General features: G+C 43.9%; 1 protein-coding gene across 1 annotated transcript in view; it reads right to left on the reverse strand.

The window, feature by feature from the left end:
- LOC147722864 (uncharacterized) overlaps positions 1–24,117 on the reverse strand; it is a 336,466-nt gene that overhangs the window by 10,761 nt on the left and 301,588 nt on the right. The window lies entirely within an intron of this gene.

Consider the following 24,117-nt stretch of genomic DNA (forward strand, 5'->3'; position numbering starts at 1 on the left):
CTGTGGTCAGTCCAGAGGAGATCCGTGGTGTGGCTGAAGGAGACGTGATTGCTGGAGGTGAAGATAGGGTCGAGTGTGTGACCTGCGATGTGGGTGGGGGAAGTGACCAGTTGTTTAAGTCCGAGGTTGGCGAGGTTGTCCAAGAGGGTGGTGGTGTTGCGGTCGTTGTTCTTTGCAAGGTGAAAGTTGAGGTCTCCCAGAAGGATGTAATCTTTGGAGGGGAGCGCGTGTGGAGTGATGAAGTCCGTGATGTCTTCACTGAATTTTGCGCGGGGTCCTGGTGGTCTGTAGAGGAGGGTGCCTCTGAGTGTGGTCTTGGGGTCGATGTGGATCTGGAAGTGAAGGTGTTCAGAGTTGGCGAGATTGATGTCAGAGCTGGTTGAGATGTGGATTGATTTTTTATGGACGATGGCGATGCCTCCTCCTGTGTGGCCGGTACGGTCCTTGCGTGTGATCTTATATTCTTCAGGGATGGCAATGGTGATGTCTGGGGCGGAGGAAGCGTTCATCCATGTTTCTGTTAGGAAGGCGACGTCTGGAGAGATGGTGTCTAGTAGATTCCATAGGTCGATGGCGTGCCTGTGGACCGAACGGGTGTTGAGAAGGATGCATTGTAGGTGGTTGGCGTCGCGAATCTGAGGTGTGATCGTAGCGGAGTTGGTGACGGTACCGATGAATGTTCAGGTACACTGGGGTAGGCGTAGTTAGAAGCACCAGTTGAGTATTTTAGCCTAATGTATATATGAATGTATATATGTTTTATTCATTTTAAACCATTGTATGGCTAAGAAACCATATCAATGCTTTTACAGTATTATTTTGCAATACTCATCTTACTGTACGTACTTTTTATAATAACAAGTCTTGCAATTGTGGCAATTCATTTCTCTTGTACGAGAAGAAAGACTGTTCAATAAATGTTACCCTTTATTGACAACGGCCGTCTCTCTATTCTCTACATATTGTGAAAGTAAACCGCACAGCCACTGACTGAAATAAAATAACTGTCTATTGTTTCACACGACCCTAGAGATTGACTCTTGATCTGAGGAGCAAAGTTGTCATGTTGCACGGTTGTTGGAAAACTGAATCCCTTCTTGGCTGTGCCAGGGAAGCTGATCACTTCCTATTCAGTCAAGAAAGTTTCCAGTGACCTCTGAGCTAGATGGTAACAAACCTAATTAAGTTTAGCATAGTCAGTGGAGGCCTGGAAGATCCGCACTTCTACGTCGATACTACTGTTTATGTTATTCCAATGCGCAGGGCCTATTGGGAAAATAGGAACTACACTACATGGCGCCCAACGTTTGGTAAGGCGATAAACTAACGCAAGACGTTAGAGTAACTCACTCGTGCATTTTTCACACAGACCCCTTTCTCCCGTAAATACTCCAATAGACGTCTGGAGTGGGTGAAAGGTTAAAATCCGCCCGAACTCAGTAGGAAGAGATTCCTATGTAAAGCTCTGGTTTATTCAACGTGGAAGTATACAGTGTTCCATAATATTGTGCACCTAATCTTTGTCTCCTTGGAGACCCGCTCTGCAAACCTTGCATTTATACAATGCCAGGAGAAAACGGAACCACTGGGGCCGCAGCAGATGCGACTTAGCAGGGTCCCGACGGGACTACTGACCCGGATGCAATTATCATCCTGGTACATTTTAGAAAATCTATAACGTTTAAACTTATAGAAAACGGACTGACACCACAAGGTGGTACAGTAATTTTCGTGATAGAGGCACACGAATATCGGCAGACAGAGGTATTCTATTCATGGATAAACTTTCCAGCGGCAAACGCTAGAACAAAAGAGTTTCACTATTACAAAATAGAGAAACCACCGGAAGAGTACGCTCCTTTCGAGGAGACTGAAATCCCACTAAAATTCCAAGAGCACCTGCTCTGGTTTAATGGCGCCCTAAAACATAATGATCATATTACCAGGCTCGGTCCACTAGGTAGACCAGGAGCAACGTGGCCGGTTCTAGCCAGCTACACACCACATCCGGACATTGCAAAAATGTCTAAAGAAGAGCTGTTAGTACAGCTAAAAACACTTATAAAAATACATAGGCAATTAGTCCAATATGTAATGCGGACTGCAACAGTCCAACCAGCTGTTAATGTACCACAGCTGCCCCCTCATCAGGGGAACACTAATAAAATCACACCACAGAACATACAGTCATGTCTTGGTAAAACACCCGTAAAACGGGAACAAATTCCTTTCTGGTTAGCACAGAAAATCACTCAAATAGAGGCAGTATTTCCGGATACTACCCCTATCGAGAAACACAGAATCTTGACCATCTGCCTTCCTATGGGAATCGCACCACACGTGGAGGACTGTGACACTTGGGGTACAGTCTTTGCTTCCATTTACACAAAAACACATGGTGTTCCGTCTATGGCGGTAATACCAGATGTGCTAAAACAGATTCAAAATGAATACGGTCCTGAACCTGCTTTAACTCTTTGTATGAAATTACTGAAAGACTTCAAGCAGGTCTCAGCTATATTATTAGCCAACATAAAAGGAGAAGCAGCATCTGTGGCGATCCGCCAGAAGTTGAAGGAAACAGATATAACAGATCAGCCAGTTGAGCTTGCCAGAATCATAGAGAAATGCTATGAAGAATTAGGTAGAGACAGCTTGGGTGGGAAACCAGTAAAGCCCCAACTGCTCGAAAATCCTGAAAAATTATTTATTAAAAATAATTCAAACACTCCTAAAAAGAACTGGGATGGAAATAAACAATCCACTCCCAAGGAAAAAGTTTTCCAGTCCAGTGGAAGGTCTCCTCGACGGAGGGAAAGAACTCCGACTCGAGAACACCAGTCTCCCCAGAGGGAGCCCTCTGAGAAAAGATATAACCTTAGAAATAGGGATAATTTGAAAAAACCTGATAGATATCAAAGTATTGATACACGTCCCTCTCGATCTTTTTCGCAGAAATCGGAAAGAAGAGGACGGTCAGACCCAGGAGAGCACACCAAGTTCAAAGACAAGGAACCTACTCAGAGTAAAAAATCTCAATTTCCAAAAAAGAAGGTACCCAGTATTAGAGTAATCAACCATGCCGAGAATACTGAGGACACAGTTGAAAAACGGGGAGTGGGCAAAGACAATGTTAGACAGTTCAGCAGAAATCAGTACCGGACCATTATCGCGTGAAGACTTTACCTGTGGGGAACGCCTGCCAGGAGCTGACTCTGCGTTCTTTGTGAGGAACGCCTGCCAGGAGCTGACTCTGTGTTCTTCGTGAGACAAGACCAGCATCTCGCCGCACCCGCTTCGCGGGTGCCGCATCGCCTCGGAGCAAAAGGGGCAGAACATCGGAAGTGAGGAGAGGCGGATCCGGGCAAGAGGCAGCCAGTGGGGCTGCGAGCGTAGCAGGGACTCCATCAACCAGGAGTCCCTGCGCGACCGACTGTCAGCTTCCGGTCCGCTCTCCCTGCTGGCCCGCCCACCGCCCACCTGAGGGTCATAAAGACTCTGTCCACCCTGCCATCGTGGGACCGTTATCGCGTGAAGACTTTACCTGTGAGGAACGCCTGCCAGGAGCTGACTCTGCGTTCTTCGTGAGGCAAGACCAGCATCTCGCGGCACCCGCTTCGCGGGTGCCGCATCGCGGGTGCCGCATCGCGGGTGCCGCATCGCCTCGGAGCAAAAGGGGCAGAACATCGGAAGTGAGGAGAGGCGGATCCGGGCAAGAGGCAGCCAGCGGGGCTGCGAGCGTAGCAGGGACTCCATCAACCAGGAGTCCCTGCGCGACCGACTGTCATCTTCCGGTCCGCTCTCCCTGCTGGCCCGCCCACCGCCCTTTACGCCCCCTACATCTTACCATCATACTCCCGCAGCGCGGGACGCAGCACGGGGCGAAGACCGGGCAAAGAGCGTGCCGTTTGAGGCCGTTCGAGAACGTTAGTGAACTGAACGGGCCACCCCCTTTACATTATAATTCTTTTACCGCATTTGCTTAAGCAGCATCTCCCCAATTTTCCTAAACTACTCTGCTTGCAAAGCGCAAAATGGAGACAAGGAGTAAAGCTAATGTGGTGGCCGCGGGACCTACAACGACCGCTCCCATTCAATGTAAAATAGATAACTATTTTCTTTAAGCGGGATCTTTGTTAATTGAGGACATCACCCTCTTAGAAAGACGTATTTCGCAAGAAATAGAGTGGGTTCGAAGGTCCTCGATGGGTATCATAGCGACGGCGAAAACCCCAGAGGACAGGCGGCATACCGACATTTCTCAACTTGGAGCCTGCGGAGGGGCTCATCTACATACCAGCATAGATCTCTCAGAGGGATCTATAACTGACCCGGAAGACATGAGTCTCCTCTCGCTGCCGCTGACAAAAATCACGCAACCACCGAACACACAAAACAGTGGAGAGGACACTGAACTAGCCACCCAAATCCCTATCCTATTGAGGGAAGAATCTCCTCTTGCAACAAATGTCCCAAATTCTATAGGGCCACAAAACACAGATAGGGGCAAAAGGGAGGGTGCAATTCAGAAAAGAAAAACAGGGAAACAGAGTTCTAAGGAAAGGAAGGCTAAACAATCAAAGATTGGGTCAATACACAATGCTTTAGGGAATGCTAATTCTATACAGGATAGACCGCCATTGGCGACATCAGATGCCCCTCCCCCAGAACCAGGCAGAATTAATTCAACTGATCTGCCAGTCCCATCAACAGAACATAATAGTGAGGCAGCTGAAGAGGATATAACATTAGCAGACATAGGAAATCTCCTCAAATCAATTATAAATCCCCTGGAAGCCCGTTTGATAAAAATGGAAGCAAGATTAATTAAAATAGAGAGAACTGCATTACAGTTCATGGACTTTTGTAAACCTGGGACTCCTTGCCCCACAGCCCCCAACAGTGACCCGAAACCCAAAAATAACTCCAACCCTCTGAGATTGGCCAATGGTATTGATGCCGTAACAACAACAATCGGCACCAAAAATCCTAAACCAGTTAACAACAAACGATTAAACCAGAAAGCCAACCCAGCTATTCCAGCGACCCCAGCAGGAACTCACAATAATCAACCATCCAGTGTACAACAAACACACACAGTCACTGATTCTATAAATTTTCATTTACACCATAAAAGCCCACCCAAATCGTCACTAACTGACAAACAAAACTCTCAGAACTCTAATAAAACAGTGCAAAAAACAGTCACCGTCAATCTACCACCTGAGGTAGCTCCATACACTGCTATTTTAGCGGGGGTGCCCGAATTAAAACCAGACACATATGAGGCAGGGGACTCTCTAAAAAATAAAGTAATGAAGTGGTTATCTACATACAGACCACTTCCTAGAGGTATGTCAAGCGAAATTCGCATGGTCAGAAGAGTCTCGTGGGTAGGAAAGAAACCTAAAACAATTAGTGGTGACTGTATACTGGTGAGCTTTAAAGAACCAGGAATAGTCTCCTACATTTGTGGCTCCTTTTTAGAGGATGAGGGAAGTAACATCCATCTACTCCCCCTTGCTTTCTTCTATCCAGCAAACACCCACACAACTAACAATCAGAGAAAAGGGTACCTAGAAAACCGACAGGGAAACTGGGGGGGTTATCAGGGAGGAAATAGAACCCCCTACAACTTAATGCGAACATCGCCTGAATACCCGCCAATTTATGACGACCCTCAAGGGTGGGAGACTGTTAATGGTAGAGGAAAGGGCAATGGAGGATTTGGAAGAGAAGCGCCTTGGCCCCCTAGACAATTTCAGCCTCCGCCCCTACCCCTCTACAATCGATATGATTGTCTCGAAATGGTAGATTGACAATTGATCCCTGAAAGGACACAGAGGCGATTTTCAGGTTATGACAAAGGCACCCACAAAACCCCCACCTGCACCAATGGGGAGGAGAACTCTTTTATCGAAAACTTGGGCTAGGATCACAGAGAGAAGAAAGGGGAACTAATCTGGAGGGTCCATTCGTGGACCATGAGCAGACAAAGAGGCTAGCCCGACCAGTACATAAAACACAATTGACTAATCGAATAAACTTCCGGGCTGGGCTCCATGACTCAATCTTTAAAATTGCTCTCTTGGAACTTGGCAGGCCTGGCCAATAAAATTGAATCAGATTTGTGGGCTGAACTAATAAACTCAAAAAGCATCTGCCTCTTTCAAGAGACTTGGGCAAGGGAAGAGACCATGTATAGGGGTTTTAAGACCTTCTCGATACAAGCTAGCTGGGGCGGGAGAGGCCGACCATCTGGAGGTCTGGCGACCTGGGTGGCCACTGACTTAGGCTGCTCAGCTTCACGATATACTGTGGACTCGGAGGACATATTGGCAGTTTTACTAGAATGGCCGGAACTTTATAAGTTACTTGTAATAAACCTCTATTCCAGGCCAGTCCCAATAGCTGCCACCTCCAAAACCATTGAGGCACTGTCCCAGTTTCTAGAAACCATTCCAGAGGGTCTACCATACCTGGTAGGGGGGGATTTTAATTCACATTTTGAACCGCTACCTGGCCTACTTGATGGACCCTCCCTAGAGGAGGATTCAAGTTGGCAGGTTCCTTTAACAGAAGCCCCCCTCCCAGAGCATGGACCCCGCTGGCTGTTCAAATAAACACACTCAACTTAACCTACGGCCTGAGAGCCTGTAACGGCCGTACTAGGTCAGACATTCCAAGCAAATGCACATTTAACAAGGTGGGTAGAGAATCCAGACTGGACTACTTCCTAGTTCAGTTGCAGGCGTGGAAAAGAGTTTCGCCCAGACAGGATAGCGATCATAATGCTTTAGAATTAGATTTTGCTATCCCCTGTCTGGAAGAGAGTCTCTCATATGAGCAAAAGCATGGAGAGGGATACCTCTTGGATAACAACAGGAAGAGGATTAAATGGGAAAACCTCGCCTCTAGTGAAGATAAGATAGCCAGCTTATATGCTGGAATCATTCCAATCCTGGAAGAGGCCTTTGAGTTATGGAACTTAGGTTCCATAAGGGAGACCAGCGAGGACATAGCACAGGTCCATGGACACTTAATTAGAAAGCTTGAAGCTGACCTCTTCAGTACCAGAGCGCCTAGACCCCAGGGCCTGAACAAACGCACTTGGTTTAACAGAGCTTGCCGAGATGCAAAACGCGATCTACTATCCAGTTTAAAAGCAGGAAGCCCGAGGGAGGAGATCACCGCCAGAAGGAAGGCCTATAAAACACTCACAGCTAACGCTAAGATAGAATGGGATGTACAGCATTGGGAGAATCTATCGGAGTCTCTAGCAACAAGAGACTCCCGTAGATTCTGGAGAATAATCAATCATGGCTGTGGGGATTTACCCACTGCAATCGAACCCAATATTGCTGCAAACGTTTCGCAAAAACACTTCCAGCAACTGTACTCCATAGAGAATGAGGACACAGAAGCAGAAATGCCAATAACACCTCTTAGACAGATTTCTGATCCCTTCACTATAATTGACATTAGGAAGGCGATAGCAGGACTTACCACTGGAAAGGCACCGGGCTTGGATGGGGTGCCGGGTGACCTATTTAAACATGAACCAGGAATTTGGGCACCTTACCTTATAGTTTTATTCAATGCAGTGCTGGGAGGTATGAAAATACCAGATAATTGGCTGGGAGCGGAGGTGGTCCCGATATTTAAAAAGGGGTCGCCTCTGCTCCCAGCCAACTATCGCCCAATCAGCCTCATTGATGTGTCCCAAAAACTGTTTGGTAGATTAGTTCTTGATAGGTTGTTAGGTTGGATGGAGGAGATGGACATTCTGAGCCCCCTCCAGGCGGGTTTTAGAAAAGGAGTTTCAACGGTCGACCAAATATTAAGACTGAATATCATATATTGGAAGACTGTGCTTTCAGAAGGTGGGACTTTGTATGCAGTCTTTGTGGACCTCCGCGCCGCCTTCGATTTAGTTCCTAGGGCTAAATTGTGGGCGGTGCTTGCTGAATTGGGCATCCCAGGAGATATTCTCCAGGTGTTAGGCTGCATACCAACAATTATGCCCGTGTGAGATATGCCTGCGATTATGTTCGCGGACGACACCCTGCTGCTCTCAAAATCACCAATGGGGCTGCAGAGGGTACTGAATGGGTTTCTGGGGTTTTGTAACGAAAGGGGTTTAGAAATAAACTCCTCAAACTAAATTTATGATCCTTAACCCCAGACCCAAAAGCTGCCCTAATCCTTATCTAGGAACCACATCCCTAGAAAGAGTACACGAAATAGAATATCTCGGTATAACTCTTAACTGCAACCTGACTTGGCTGCCACACAAAATAAAAGCAACCACAAAACTAGCCCAGAGGGCAGGTGCCATCACAAGAATTGCTAAAAAATCACCACTCCGTCCATTGGCACCCGCCATTCACATCTATAAAGCCCAAGCCCGGGGGGGCATCATTTATGGAGGTGAGCTATGGGGACATATACGATTGCACACCATACAGGTTGCGGAAAATAATTTTATAAGACAATTGGCGGCACTTCCCCCGAGTACTCCATTACTCCCCCTAAGAATGGATCTGGCATTGCGTCCAATCACGGAGGAACTGGGTCTTAAACCACTGACCTACTGGAGGCGTCTGTGGGGTAGTCAAGAACTTGTACACTACAGAAATGAACTCCAGGAATTATTGAGAACAACCTATGCTACTAAAATCCAGTGGTTAAAGTACATTAAGGACATGTGTACGTTTCTCGGAGTTCCAGAGTTATGGTCCAACCCAGAAGCAGAGGCTGCAAGGCTTTCCAGAAAGGATCTCTCAAACCTGTTTTATAGCGTCATGCTTCAGAAAACTATGAATTCCACACGGGACGGATCCCTAACGGACAATTTTATTAAATCAAAAGACTCCTATAGTCCTGAATATGTACTAGACACTATGATGCCTGTGTCTGTTCGGACGATTTTCATGCAATGGAGATACGGTTCCCTTCCACTGAGGTCTATTACAAAATCCTGGGCTTTCAATTTGGAAACAGGGGAGTGTCCTGCATGCAAGTATAAACTCAAAAGCGATCTCCATGTGGTTCTGTTTTGCAGAGCTTATAGCAGAATCAGAAAATACTGGCTGGTCCCTTACTTGAGGAACTTGGGTTTCCGCACCTATGCCCCGGCTTACAGTCCTAAAGTCAGACTTATCGCCACCAACCGTGTTTGCAATGGCGAAATTCTTGACGGCAATGTGGCGCTTACGTGCAATAATTCTTAGGAACTCTAAAGCCCTATGAATATCTTCCTCTTTTTTTAAATTACAATGCTCTATCTGGTAATCTGATTCTAAATCATGAGTTGGGGGCATTTCTCTTAAAATATTTTTATATAATGTTTTTTACTGATGAAATTTGTTTTTATCGCTTTTATGATCTTTCACGATCGAAATAAAGATTGCTTGAATTGAATTGAATTGTATAGCCCGCAAGATCTTGATGAGTCATCTGGAGACAGTGGACACGAATGAATACATTCAGGTTGAAACTGCCGACACCAGACTTAGCGAGCCCCATAAGATATACGAAATAACATTGCGTATAGAGGGTGATAAGACTAGGAAAATAAAGGGTCTATTTTGGGATAAACTCTCAAAAGGCTATGATATTCTGTTAGCTGAAAAAGATTGGCCCCCAGAGTTTGTCAGGGAGTGCCCTCGTGGCGAAGAAATGATTATGCCTGCCTTCTCGAATCACATTCCGATTCACAAAAAATATACTTATGCAAGGAAATGGGCAGTAGCCCAGGCACTATATAAAAATCATGTAGGATGGGATGAGGACTCACCTCCTCACAAAATCCAGTTAAAAAGTGAACCAACTGCCCAAAGGCAGTATCCCATTAAGCAAGAAGCTAAAAAACAAGTCAGGGAGATCTTAGATCAACTTGAATACCAGGGGGTGATTGAAACATGCACCTCTCAAATGAACAATCCTTTGTTTCCTGTCTCCAAGCCAGACAATTCATATCGTCTAGTTTTGGACTACAGACACCTTAATGCATTTTGCAAAACTTTTGCAATACAAAACTCGCATAGTGCTGCACTAATGAACAACATAGTTAGGAAAAAATATAAAACGACATTAGACATATCTAATGGTTTCTTTTGTCAAAACATTGCACCTGAAAGCAGGTATTTGACCGCTTTCTCCTTAATGGGGTCTCAGAAAAATTTCTGTCGACTCCCACAGGGGTTCAAGAACAGCCCAGGACTATTCTCAGCTAGGGTAACAGAGTTACTACAAATATATGATGATGAGGCATTATCTTACGTAGATGATATCTATCTCACAGACGACGACTTGGATACTCACTTGAAAAGAGTGAACACCATTATACTTGGGTTCGCAGCAGAGGGTTACAAATTCAACTTTAAAAAGTCTCGAATTGCCCATCTGACAGTATTATTTTTGGGATACGAATTATCAAGTGAAGGAAAAAGCCTAGCGGACAACTTCTTAGAGAAGTGCGCTGTACTCCAAGCTCCAAAAACGCTGAAGAATTTACAATCCATACTAGGTTTTCTGAATTTCGGAAGAACATACATTCTAAATTACGCAGAATGGGTTAAACCTCTCTACGAACTAATAAAACCTGATTTTAAACAAATCAATTGGACTCAAAAATACACAGAAATTTTGAGATCACTGCAAACAGACATGTTAGCAAAAACAAAATTAGATACACGTGACAACACACGCGATTTTGTAATCCGAGTCATCCCAGGTGGATGCGGATTCACGTACCTGACCTCTAAAGAGGGAGAAAAGGTACCAATTTCAATTTAATCTCACTTTTACACACAAGTAGAGAAAACATTCAGTCACACAGAAAGAACTGTGAAAGCAGTGCAAATTGCATTAGAAAATGAACGAGAATTAGCACATGGTAAAAGGATTAATATCCTCATAGCCAATCCGCCTTCGAGGCGCTATTCAGCCCAGTAAACCTGCCTACAGTGTCACTGGATCCGAAATGGATACAGTGTATAGATTCTCTTGGAGCGGAAGATGTGAAATACTATTTCGCCCCGCAATTCGAAGAACTGAATGATTTAGAATATGAAGAAGAATATCCTCTGCCAATCGAACTTCTGCCTCTCCCACAGTACGCCTGTATAATCTATACAGACAGATTTGTACAGCATTTCAACGTAGAGAGCAAATCCTACGATGCAGCCTGTGCGATTGTTAAAGGTCGTTGGCTGTGCGGTAAATTCAGACCGAAAGTAACAAAAACTGAATCAGTAAGAAACTGTTCGGCTCAGAGAGCTGAAATCAGATCTTTAACGATGGCACTTGAAAATGCAGAACGTGAATTCCCGACACTAATCATGTGCGATTCTCATTTTTGCGTCAACTCTTACAATAATAAACTGCAGAGCTGGATTGAAAACGATTACAAAGATGACACAGGTGCCACAATAAAGCATAAATTGCTCTGGAAACAGGTAGCTCTTTTTCAGAAAGAACTAGAAAAGACTCACGTGATACACGCACAGAGTCCTAAACGTGATGGCGTTCACGTTGCAGGGAATTCATTGGCTAACACAGCCATAGCGGAAGCAACTAAACCGGCTTCCGTAGCCACAAAAAAGTGTGCAGAAAAATACATAGACGAGGAACCATGCTGGACGTAAAAACGACCGTAAAAGGCGACTGTGCAGCACTGTCCGTGAACTATCCACTCAATTATGCATACGTAATCGATGCAAACTCCGTTCCTTTTGCTCGAATCCCTGGAGTGGGGGATAGGGTAATACCAAACAGGGACCGGAGGGGCTTCCTATTACAGGAAGCACATATGGGGTTGGGTCTGAGACACCAAACAATCAGGGACTCTCTGAGAGAATTAGAATCAGAATACTGGTGGCCGGAAATGAGTGAAGGCATTCATGAGTTTGCAAAAAACTGTGAAGACTGCAATAGAGATTGCAGTGGAGAACCGGCCAGTGTAGTGTCAGAAGCCCTAATAGAAAGCATCAGGCAATCTATCCGCGCTGTCAAAAAAGAGAAACGCGTCCCATTGTACATCATTAAGGCTAAACACACTTAAAAAATGTGGCCTCCAGCGCTCGGCTGACGCCAGAACGGTAATAAGAAAGATCTGCGAGTCTTTATCGGCACATACGCAATTGCCACGTTCCATTCTGACCAGGGTCCTGCTTTCAGCTCTCGACTTATAAGGAGGCCATGGCCAGCATGGGAATTGGGTTGCGGTATTCTTGTCCGTCACACCCCGAAGGGAATAGTGTGGTAGAAAGAAAAAACCGGGACATAAAGCGATCTATAACAGCGAAGGTATTAGGTTCAGGCGCTGGGTGGGTCAAACATCTAATAAGTGTCCAGACCAGTCTTAATAACTTGCCAAGAAATTCTCTAAAAGGTTTCAGCCCATACGAACTATTGTTCGGAATTAGAATGAGAATTCAGGACTTAGTCAAGTATCAGTGGGACAAGATAAGAAAACAGACTTTGACATCAAAGGTCGTTTGGCTGTTTTACAGGACTTGAATGAAACAAGAAAATCCTTAAGCAACATAAAGTTAAAGCAACAGCCATATACCACTGACGAGGCACCACAAGCAACAGCCCCAGCAAGGCCTGTCTGGATTCCAAAGATTGGGCATCTAGTCAGAGAAAAAATAGCGGTGAAGAAGGAATTTGGGCCTTCTTACAGAAAAGCAGTACCTGTCTTGGCAGTCACCGGAACAAGATCAGTAGTACTACCTCCCCTTGCTGGTAAAAAGGAGAACAGAGTTGTATCTATCGACCTGGTAAAACCACAAGCTTGTGGCCTATAATCAACAGTAGGCCCAGTGGACTCCCAAGAAACAACAGAATACCCAAACTTGCAACAATCCAAGAGGTTCAAACTGAAAGACTAATCACATTCGATCAGCCTGCAGTGCACAGAGAAGGACTATGCAATAATGCCATGGAACTCGTGCCTCTTGAGACACAGATTGAAACAGTTCATCAAGAAACACCAGTCTACAATAATGTGGCATCAGAAAGTGCTACCGAAAGACAGATTGAAAGAACAATCCCAACAATTGATAGAACTGCCTCTGGTTATTTCATCGACTTCGACAACTTTTCGGAGTATCAAAGTAACCCCAAAGTGATGCCAGAAACTAAAATGACTTTTAAAGAAAATACAACAGAAATCCTTCAACTAATCAAAGAATTATATCTGGATACACTGTTGATTGAGCATTGGATTATTTCAGGGGTACTCATACTCCTACTATGCCTAATTTTAGTTTTAATTTTAGGAAAGTTTATTACAATTGAATGGACACAGCAAGTCAGAACATCAACTTAGTCCTCAAACCACACAGATCATCCCACGTGAAGAAAAGAGAACTGTCAACAGTAAATGTCACAGCCATTCCAATACCTGGTGGGGTAGTATGGGAGAAAACTGACTATGAGATCTATGGTCCGGTCGAGATCCTGAAGTATCCTCATCAACTGAAGGTTTCCTTAAGTGACTTTGTAAAACCTAGTACATTCTCTGATGATTGGGACTTTAACAGTATTAATGACATGATGTCTAATTTATTAATATTATTATTTCTTTATTTCGTCCAGTTTGGCCATAAAAGACACGTATAATAAAAACAGACAGTTGTAATAACATACATACATCAACATTTTAAAACAATAAGGTTAAAAATGTAATACAAAAGTTAGTTTTCATCTCCTTAGTTTAGAACAGATTTCTTTTGGCAACAGATTTTTATCAATATATACAAAGGATCTACTCAAAGTGTCTGTCCAAGTTTCCTGCGAGTAATATACACAGAGTAGAGGAACCTACTTATGCTAAATACAATAAACTGAGTTGTATTGCTTTTTATGATCCTATATGCTGTAAAGCAGGATCTGGTTCCTAGGAGATTACACATGGGTTTTAGCCATTTCTTTCGGGCCTTCAGATAGGCACTACATATAAACAACATATGAACCTCATTCTCCTTGCTGGGGTTTAAACACATAGAACAACACCCGCTATTGACATTCGGGCCTCCCAATCTTTTCTGTGACCAACGTTCTGTGTTATAGCTCAACATAAGAATCCCATATCTAAACTTCAGATAAAGGGACTTAGCAATAGGTGGCTCTATTTCATCTAAAAAGCATTCGAAGAGGGGTTCGTCCTTAAAAGATAAAAAATCTTGGGTTAGGGATCCAACTCTGCTTTCATGTATGAGCCTGTCACTCATGTAAGACCAAAAGGCTCGTTTTAGTATGGATTTGGAGAAAGCCGGTAAATTATCTGGATTCTCCCACATTGAGTACAGGCCCAGAAGCGTGAACCATTTCTTAATGTGTAATTTAGTAATGTCAGCTAGATTCACAGAACATGATTATTTACAAGGTTCGTCTAGTTATGAACAGTTGTTCTGTTATACACATTATGGCGATCATTATTTGCATAAATCTGCACAGCCTAGAAATGTTTTTAAGTATAATCAATGGGAACATTGTGCTACACCACCTAAAAGCAGTTCTAAAACCTTCTTTGAGAAATTCAAGTACTTCTCAGGGTTTAACACCAGTGATGCAGAAACGTTTTATTACAAACTGTTAGATAAAACAGGATTGAAAACAATGCTGACAAACACTAAATTAATATATTCAGAAGCATTTTATGAAAAAATGATGACATTTGGTTTTGATTATTGGAAAAATAACATTGAAACAAAAACCATTTGGGGTACGAAAGATTGGCAGGTACAAGGCCTAGAAGTACTATTCAGAACCTGCATGATACCAGAACAAATGATGTTTTCAAATGACACAATTCACCAAACATCCTGTCTTGGCCTAGCTAAGATCAAAGACCTAAACAAACCGTCTATTCCAAAGCCGATACCTGATAATGCAACAACAGATAATGAAATAGACGTAACAAAAATTTTACATTTTAACAGAACACATCCTGATTGGAAAAAGTGGTTAATCTGGCCTACTGACACAAACAACTGTCAAGATAGATTCCTGAACAAAACACAGGGGTTAAAAATGACCAGACAAGACCCCAGATACTCCCAGAGACAACATCCAGGGATAGTAACAACATACAGTGTAGGGAAACTCTGCCTCGAATGGCTAGGATCATCCACACTGGCTGAAATTAAGCAACACTTGTCTTTACTTAAAGAGGGTGCTGATTTGCGCGATTTTATTATGGGACCACGCAAACAGCGTCAAAAGCGTTTCATAGCGACCAGTATCTATGCTGCGTACAACGAGGCTTGGAAAGTCACACAAATTGAAACAGCAGAAAAAATACGAGAAATTGATCGTATTAATTTGGAAAAATCACTTTCTGTAGTGGGCAATGGGTTAATGACTCTGTCCTCCAGAATATATTCGTTGAACAATATTGTATCCTCTGCCTTTGATATAGTAGACAGAGACTTGCTAATGTTATAGCATGGCCAGTCACAATTACGTTCTATTGTACAATTAGGCTGGCCGCTGCAAAATCTTCGTTCAGGCTATGTGCCTTGGCGTTTAATCAACACAACGTCATTGTTTTCCAATTTTAACCTTACTGATAAACAAACCAGCTTGGCACAGAAAGGAGCAGACTATACAATCCTGAGCATCGAAATACTTGAGAGACTACCATTGACAATGTCAGAAAGTCCTGTCATTGAATGGATAATACACGGGATTATCACAATTCCGATAACAACTTTCCGATTTAAAAAGTGCCTTGAATACATACCTACTGGCCAGTATGAACGATTGGGTAAAGGATATGTAAAATCAGCATGGAAATTACCATACACACATTCATGCTACAGTGACAGCGACAAAAATGTATTTCTTAGTGGTGAAAACTGTAAACGTTCACTAAGCGGTATACTTTTGTGCCAGGGTATTAATTTACACGGAGCTTGTGAAGGTAATTCTAACAACCTTTCATGCCACCAGCTTGTCACACCTGCAACGCAGATAGAGCCCTTCTTTATGCAACTCGCGAATGGGAGTTACATTCTAAGAACGGATCACAGATGTTGTGGCCTTGTTCCAGGGAAAAGTTATCTCGTAAGCGTAACTTCCATGGTCAAATGCTGTATGCAAGCATTGTTCCCGAGCGGGCCTGGAGCCATAGAGACTCCCATCTGGCCTCATCTGAATTTCTATGCTATACGAATTGATACTTTAAGCAAAATGAAGTCTGTGCTTTTGCAGACAACAGTGCCCATAACGTCATCAAAAGAGACGTATGATCTCCTAGTTGCAAGGACAGCTACGGAGGTTCATGACCTTTTATCAACAAATTGCCCCGTGCATTTTGTAGAAATGTTGAGCCAACTCCTTAACATGTCTAGGCCATGTCTATCCCAGGCATATTTAAGACGATTTTTACGGGACTGCTAACACCATTTCAAGCAATTCTGGGAATCGTTCCAAATTTTGTCCACTCTGTTTTTGGCGGCATACCCCTATTTTTGGGACTTGTAGCAGGGATTTTATTTTTGACCCTCCTGCTTCGTTATGGCAAGCCACAGCTCAGACATGACTCCTATGGGAATGGAAGAAACAATCCTAGCAATCCGCTACCGGGACAGAATAACTAGAGTCCTTGGATTGGCCAGGCTGAGAGATCTAAACATGACCTGGTTCCTTTCATTCAGACCGATATGGCAAAATTGCATCTTACCTGTACTACGATGTATGCTATGCGGAGATGAGTGCATGTTGGACATCTGTCTTTCACTTCCATCAGCAGTACCAATGGATATCGATACTTTGCTAAGTCCGATAACGGCTCACGCATTGTGTTGTCCCCAGCGGCTACCAATCCTGATGACGGCATTCGTTGAGACTCCTGTGCTACGACTAGGTGGTAACAGTGGAGCGAGTGACAAAAGCAACATCACCCAGGTACGACCTTCTGTGAGCATTGCTGATCCCGACTTTGATTACAGCAATCATTCTCACACCTGCCAAGTTACAGCACTATCGAATTTGGTCGAACTGTCACCTGATTTTGTAGACCAATTCTTTGAGAGCCTGTCTGATATGATGTTCTCACCCGAACAGAAACAAGAACTTTAGAGAAGCATTCCGACACACAGCGTTCCCATGAACTCTGAATTCGGCCTTCAGTTTTGAACAACAAAAACTACTAAAAGCGTTGGAACTCTATTTTTCCCCGTTCAAGCAATAATTCTTTTGAATTGAACACTTTTTAATATTCACCTTTTTTCTTGCACAAAATATTCTTTGCTTAAAGTAAAACTATTCATAGAGAACAGAAGCTTCTACTTCTATTTCTATATACATCTAGAGACATAATAACTTTAAACCAACCTCTAGCACATTTTACTGCAATGCATTTATATGTGATGAAATTATCTCGCCCTTCTTCTGTATTCAGAGATATTTCATGTGTAATTCTTTTTGCATAATCGTTCATTGATTTCATATGCTATAATTTTTGAATGATTTCTATGCTTCAAAAACGTACAGTACCTACGTTTTCACGTATTACAAATACGCCTGTTTCAAATGCATTTATGTATTTTGGGGTGGGCAATGTTACACATGCATCTTATTGCTCTAGTTTTAGTAATTTGATGGACATGAATTCGTGGAGTGGGTGTCGTGTTCTAATCTAGGACCCTGATCGATACTGTGACCTTATGTCCTATTCGGCTATAAATCCATTTATTCCCTATATTGGCATAACCGTTCAAGTGCAATATTCAGAAACTCGTCTCTGGCCTCACACGAACAGAGCCACATTTCAGAATCGCTTTCTCTGCCACTTCCTTTGCAACCAATTAGTGCAATGACATAGCAGAAGTTACTAGCTGAGATTCCTAGATTAACACTCCGAGTTCTTCAACAAGATAAAAACTCAGCAACCTGGAAATCCCCGCTTGCTGTGTTTTGATTAGTAATAGAACTCTAATGAGCACTGATAGACGATCACTTCCTAGTGACATCTTTATTGACGTCTTATGTCCAAAAACTTACGTCAAACAAGGCATCTTTCAGGTATAAATATTACCAACATTGCCTTAAGCAAATGCTGTTGTTTTCGCTGAAGCTATCAATGCCATTGATGTAAATATATAATTTACCGTCGAAATTTCTATGCAGGTAAGTACTTAATCAATAATAACTCAAGTCGGAAAGAAAGAACCAGAGTCCGTGGTGTTAGAGTTCTTAGGGGTTTTATTCCTCAAAAAGGAATGGTCAAGACCAAGATATCATGTTCTTCCCACCACAGGGGTGGAAGAAGGGATAGAGCGCTACATTTTATTGACAGTACATAGCTTATATACTTAATTCATGTCATAGAAAGCAATACAGTAGGCGTAACAGCTGAGAGAAGACAAGATAACAGTATCCACGTGTTACTAGTACGTAATCAGAAGGCGTGGACTAGGCGTGAACTGGAGGTGTGTGCTAGAAACGTCACAGGTAGGTGTCACAAAAGGGGTGGCACTAACAGAAATGTTGCAATGTCAGCAGAAATCGGAAGCTTGGATGCGCGCGCAGCTGCATGACGTGTGATTGACGTGAAACTGGAGGGTGCAGGGAACTTGACATTTACACTGACGGAAAGAGACAGAAGTCTGGCATGTCAGATCAACTTGTACTTCTATCATATCTGATATCTGATGTTTGGGAACCATATTATCTGGACGGAAAGGTCTCTGGGGCAGAAGCTATTCTATACTGACTGTGAGTGCGTGTATAAGCGCCTAAGTGTCTGCATGAGAAGCGTGGGGCATGGGGCCTTCCATGGGAGCATGTTAACAGGGGCTATGAATTACTTGCACTGAGACAGGTCGGCCCTTTGGCTCTGTAGCTGAGGGGGATGTTTACTGAAGCTAGTAGGCAGGATTGTATTTTCGAGGAGCGGAACAGATAACCCGAAGGTTATAGTCAGTCTTGGCAGGCAGCAGGCTGAGCTGAGCGCGGTGGGCCGCGCTGGAAGTAAGTCAGAGTTCACGGGTACAGAGGCAGCCTGGGCTGAGGCTTTCAGAGTCAGAAGCCAGAAAAAGGCTCGATGGCAGAAATTCAGGGCCTACTTTGCCAGAGCAGAAAAACGTGTAAGGTACATTACAAAAAGACGTTGGCATAGCATACTTAGGAACGGACTAATTAACCCATTCAGGGTGGGTCTGAAAGAGGACATGTTAACGTTGGACGCAAATGTATTTGCGTCTTCATAGCTGGCACAGGAGGGAAGTTACATGCACTTTAAGCTGGTACATGGAGCCGGTGGGGTACGCGCTAGGGAACACAACTTGACCATAAAATTTATATTTCCTCATTCCCTCCTTGTTCCCTACGGACCCTTCATGATATATCGATCCTCATGAATCGATCAGTTTGTTCTTGTAACATCATTTGCTCTTCTTTCTTTCTTTTGCGTTTTGAAAGGAAACTGGAATGTTCAATGCATGACGTGGCACACAGTCCACAAATCGCTGGCCCACACTGCAGGCACAGGCAGCAACTGAATACTAGGACTAGGCCAATGCCTAGGAAGGATAGGATCTTCCATCCCCAAGCGGTTAACGTTGTCCAGAACCAACCGGACCAAGTCCAGGTGCCTGGATTCTGATGTATCTGATTTGCAATTTTATGGAGACGTGTAATAGCTTGATATACAGATGGTGCGTTTTGTGGAATGAAAACACAGCAACTTGACCCGATGACCTTACAGGCTCCACCTCTATCTGCCAAGATGACGTCAATAACAAGACGATTCTGAAGGACAACAACCCGCATGGCGGACTGCTCTTCTGTTAAGTTACCTAGGGCGGAGGCAGTTTCATTCACTACTGCTTCAAGTGTTCTAGTTAATCTGCGTATTAGTTTACTATTTTGAACAGGTCCTAAAAAGAAAAAGAATCCTTTATTAAAATAGGTGTACTGTTCCCATGCCGTTTCTGTGTAGTCGACAAGTGGGGTATCTCTTCTGAGTCTATTCTTTACTAGATTTGTATTTCTGTGGTAATCAGGAGGAGCTAGAAAAACAGGTGGCAGAAGGAATGCAATATAACAGGTACCATCCCAGTCGGGAGGTAGGCGTATGTATGCGGTATGACCACAAACAAAATAGGAATGACGGATAGCTTTAAAGGACGATTTACCATGATCACTGAATTCGACCACAGTAGTACATTTACTATGACCTAAATGTACTGAACCTTTCTTCCTGACACATAATTCACCAGTGACTGGTAGTACTGACATAACGGGCAGAACTGGTGCAGCTTCGGATTCAACAGTAAGAATCATAAGGTTAATTGTGTAATTACCTAATCCATACACTTCATTTTCTAGATCAGTTCCTATTGGAGTGGGGAGTCCCTCTTTATCAGGGTAACAGACGTCGAGCAGGACCAAGTTCAAGTTTCCCCAAACCCAGCCCCCATCGAAAACAGCAATATCAGGATCTAAGGAATTAATTATTTTAAACCATGCACCACAGGAGCCATTGTGAGTGAACGGGTACGGAAAGAGGGGCAGAGCTCCCTTGTAATTCTGGTAGGGAGGGAGTCGGCCACATATCCAGCAGTCTGTAGCATTGTTGGTCTGATGGGAATGATGTAGCATACTAATGAATGTGTTGTTGCGCAGCGCAAGTCTGTAGGAGAGTTCATGTGGAGGTAACTCGCTAAAAGTGTGTTCAGCAGAGACATTGTAAGCAGATTGTTCACGCTTGAAAATAGGGTAATAGATAGGGAGAAGTATACTTGCAACTATTATCAACAATGTCACTATACAGTGACTACGCAGTGATTTGCAGTATGTACGTTTCTTGACTTGTCTCTCTCTCTCTCTATCTCGATCTAGGGGATACATGTCAGAAACTATTTAACCGATTCACCTAGGGGAGGACTTAAACAATTAAACTGTTTGACTTGCTAGATCGAAGCTTGAGTCTGTACTCCTCTTGGGGAGTTTTCTCTCGTTCGGAAATTTTAAAGTCACTGGGCTCGATACAGTCTTTGGAAGGGGTGGATGAGCCTGGGTCGGATTTCAGTTCATTGCACAGTTTAACATGGCTCATGTGGATCCACCCCTTCCTGCCCTCTACTTTCACCGCTGTCCTTGTAGTAAGTAGAACGGTCTTCGGCGATTTCCAGCGGGGCTCCAGCGGACTTTTCCTGTCAAAGTTTCTTATGAGAATCAGATCGCCTGGACGGACATCATGCGGCTTTACATCAGTGTTGTCAGGGAAGGCTGCGGCAACCTGTGAACGACATGATTGGAGTGCAGACATCAAGGAGGCAAGGTAATCTGTCAACACATTGCAATCAACATCAGTAATTTTCTTAGGAATGGGCGTCCCCCACATATTCGGTGGTCTGCCAAAGACCACTTCGTACGGGGATAGTCCTGATCTCGAGTGGGCAACCATCCTCATATAGAACAGTGCCACTGGCAGGGCGACTATCCAGTCGACCCCTTTCTCTTTACATATTTTTGCAAGACGGGTCTTTAATGTCTGATTATGCCTCTCTACAAGGCCTGCAGCTTCGGGATGTCGGACACAATGGAATTTCCATTGATATCCTAGCAGCAAGGAAACCTGCTTCATTAATTCGGATGAGAATGGCTGACCGTTATCTGAATACACGACACGAGGCATGCCGTACCGTGGGAAGAATTCACGAACCAACTGCCTGGCAGTGGTCGGGGCAGTATAATCTGGGACTGGATACGTTTCGGTCCAACGGGACAGAGCACAAACAATTACGAGGACATATTTGAATCCTCGACAACGGTCCATCTGGATATAATCCATCTGGAGGACTTCAAAAGGGTGATCGGGAGGATGAAATCCACCTTGCTCTACAGGGACGCTTTTACCTGGATTGAACTGACAACAGATCATGCAAGTACGCACTTTCTGTTTTGCTGCTGCTCGTAAGTGTTTATTGCTCCAAAGATTTTGTAAACTGTCTAACATCGCTTTTTCTCCTAGATGTGCTGGACTATGTGCTGTATTAATCATGACTTGAACCATAGAGTCAGGGAGAAACCATGTACATTTTCCCTTCGTCATCCAACCTTGATCTGTCTGGATCCCTCCTAGTTCAATCCATTTCTTTATTTCTTCTGGGGTAGCATGTGTCTGAATATCGATAACATCTAGTGTGGGATCCCTGACTGTCATACAATTTGTCGGTCCTATTGTCTTTGTCATGTCAGTTGTCTGAGTGTGAGTCAATGCTGTATGTTTTGCTGTCTGGTCTGCCAGGTCGTTACCCTGGGAAACAGAATCTGTAACTTTAGTATGTGCTTTACACTTCATGACGGATATGCCTGAAGGCAGATGTATTGCTTCTAACAGTGCTTGAATGAGGGGACCGTGTTGGATCTTGGCACCATGAGAGGTCAGAAAACCTCGTTCTTGCCATAACATGCCGAAGTCGTGTACAACTCCGAACGCATAACGGGAATCAGTGTATATGTTGACATTTCTGTTCTTGGCTAGAATACAGGCTCGGGTCAGAGCAATAAGCTCTGCTGCTTGAGCAGACAGTGTGTCAATACGATGTGTTTCTTTTACTTCGGTTTCAGTGGTCACGGCATATGCGGCCACTAATTCTCCTGTACTTGTTCGCATACATGAACCATCCACATAAAGTGTCAGGTCTGGATTCGTTAATGGAACATCTGTTAAGTCTCGTCGGGGCTTTGTTACTGCATTAATGATCTCTATGCAATCATGCGGGGCTGGATCTGTCATAATTGTAGGTAACAGTGTTGCGGGGTTCAGAATGCTGCAGCGTCTGATTTCTATGTGTGGCTGGAATAGCGTCAATTCGTAACCTGTCAGTCGTGCTATAGTAAAGTGTTGAGTCTGGGTTCTGTTTAACAGAACCTCTACAGAGGGTGGAACTTGTACTGTTAACTGATGTCCTAAAACAATTGAATCGCTCTGTCTTATTGCTAACGCTGTTGCTGCTACTGACTTTAAGCACGCAGGGAGTGCCTGGGCTACTGAATCCAATGTACTTGAAAAATAAGCGCAAGGCTTATGTGAACCTGCTTGATCTTGAGTGAGGACAGACAATGCTGTACCATCACGTTCTGTAACAAAAAGTGTAAACGGTTTGCTGTAGCATGGTGTCCCTAAAACTGGTGCTTGACATAATGCTTTCTTTAATTCCTCAAAGGCTTGTGTATGTTCCTGAGCCCAAGGGAGGACAGTCGAAGTCGCTGCCTCCTGCGTCGTTAACTGGATGAGTGGTTTAGCTAGAAATGCATATTGAGGAATCCATTGTCTGCAGTACGAGGTGAGGCCTATGAAGGCCCGCACTTCCTTTTGTGTCTGGGGTCGTGGCATATTTACAATTAACTGAATGCGATCGGGAGTGAGCTGTCTCCCCACTTTGGACAGCAAGTGACCCAAGTATACAACTTGCTGAACACAGAATTGAAGCTTCGAAGGAGACACCTTGTGTCCCTTGTCGGCCAGAAAATGTAAAACTGTCAGTGATGCTTGTTCACATTCAGGCTCACTTCGTGCGGTGATCAGTAGATCATCGACGTATTGCAGTAAAGCGGTGTTAACTGGCATTTGAATACAATCTAGTTGTCTTTTCAGTGCTTGACTATAGATGCTGGGGCTTTCTGTGAATCCTTGAGGTGCGTGGGAAAATTTGAAGCTTCGTCCATTTAAACTGAATCCGAAGAGATATTGGCTCTCCGGATCAATAGGTACACTGAAGAAAGCGTTCTTGAGATCAATTACAGTAAAGAACGTTGCTTCTGAATCAATAGCAGTCAATAGGGAAGAGATATCGGGGACCACAGGGTACTGTGGTACAATACATTTATTCAGCTCTCGAAGATCAATCACCAGCCGATATACTGGCGGTGCATTGGGGTCAGTACGTTTAAGAATTGGAATGATGGGTGAATTACAGATATTGGAGTCGGTCTCTACGACCACTCCTTGGGCAATGAGCTCTTCAATGATTTCCAGTAAAGCCACTACAGCATCGGGTGGTAACTTGTATTGTCTGATTCGTGGTAGAACAACTCCTGTCTTGAGTGTAACACGGTATGGTGTGATATGCATACAACCTACATCAG

This window comes from Lissotriton vulgaris, chromosome 4_1 (assembly GCF_964263255.1).
Source record: "Lissotriton vulgaris chromosome 4_1, aLisVul1.2, whole genome shotgun sequence".
Taxonomy (NCBI): domain Eukaryota; kingdom Metazoa; phylum Chordata; class Amphibia; order Caudata; family Salamandridae; genus Lissotriton; species Lissotriton vulgaris.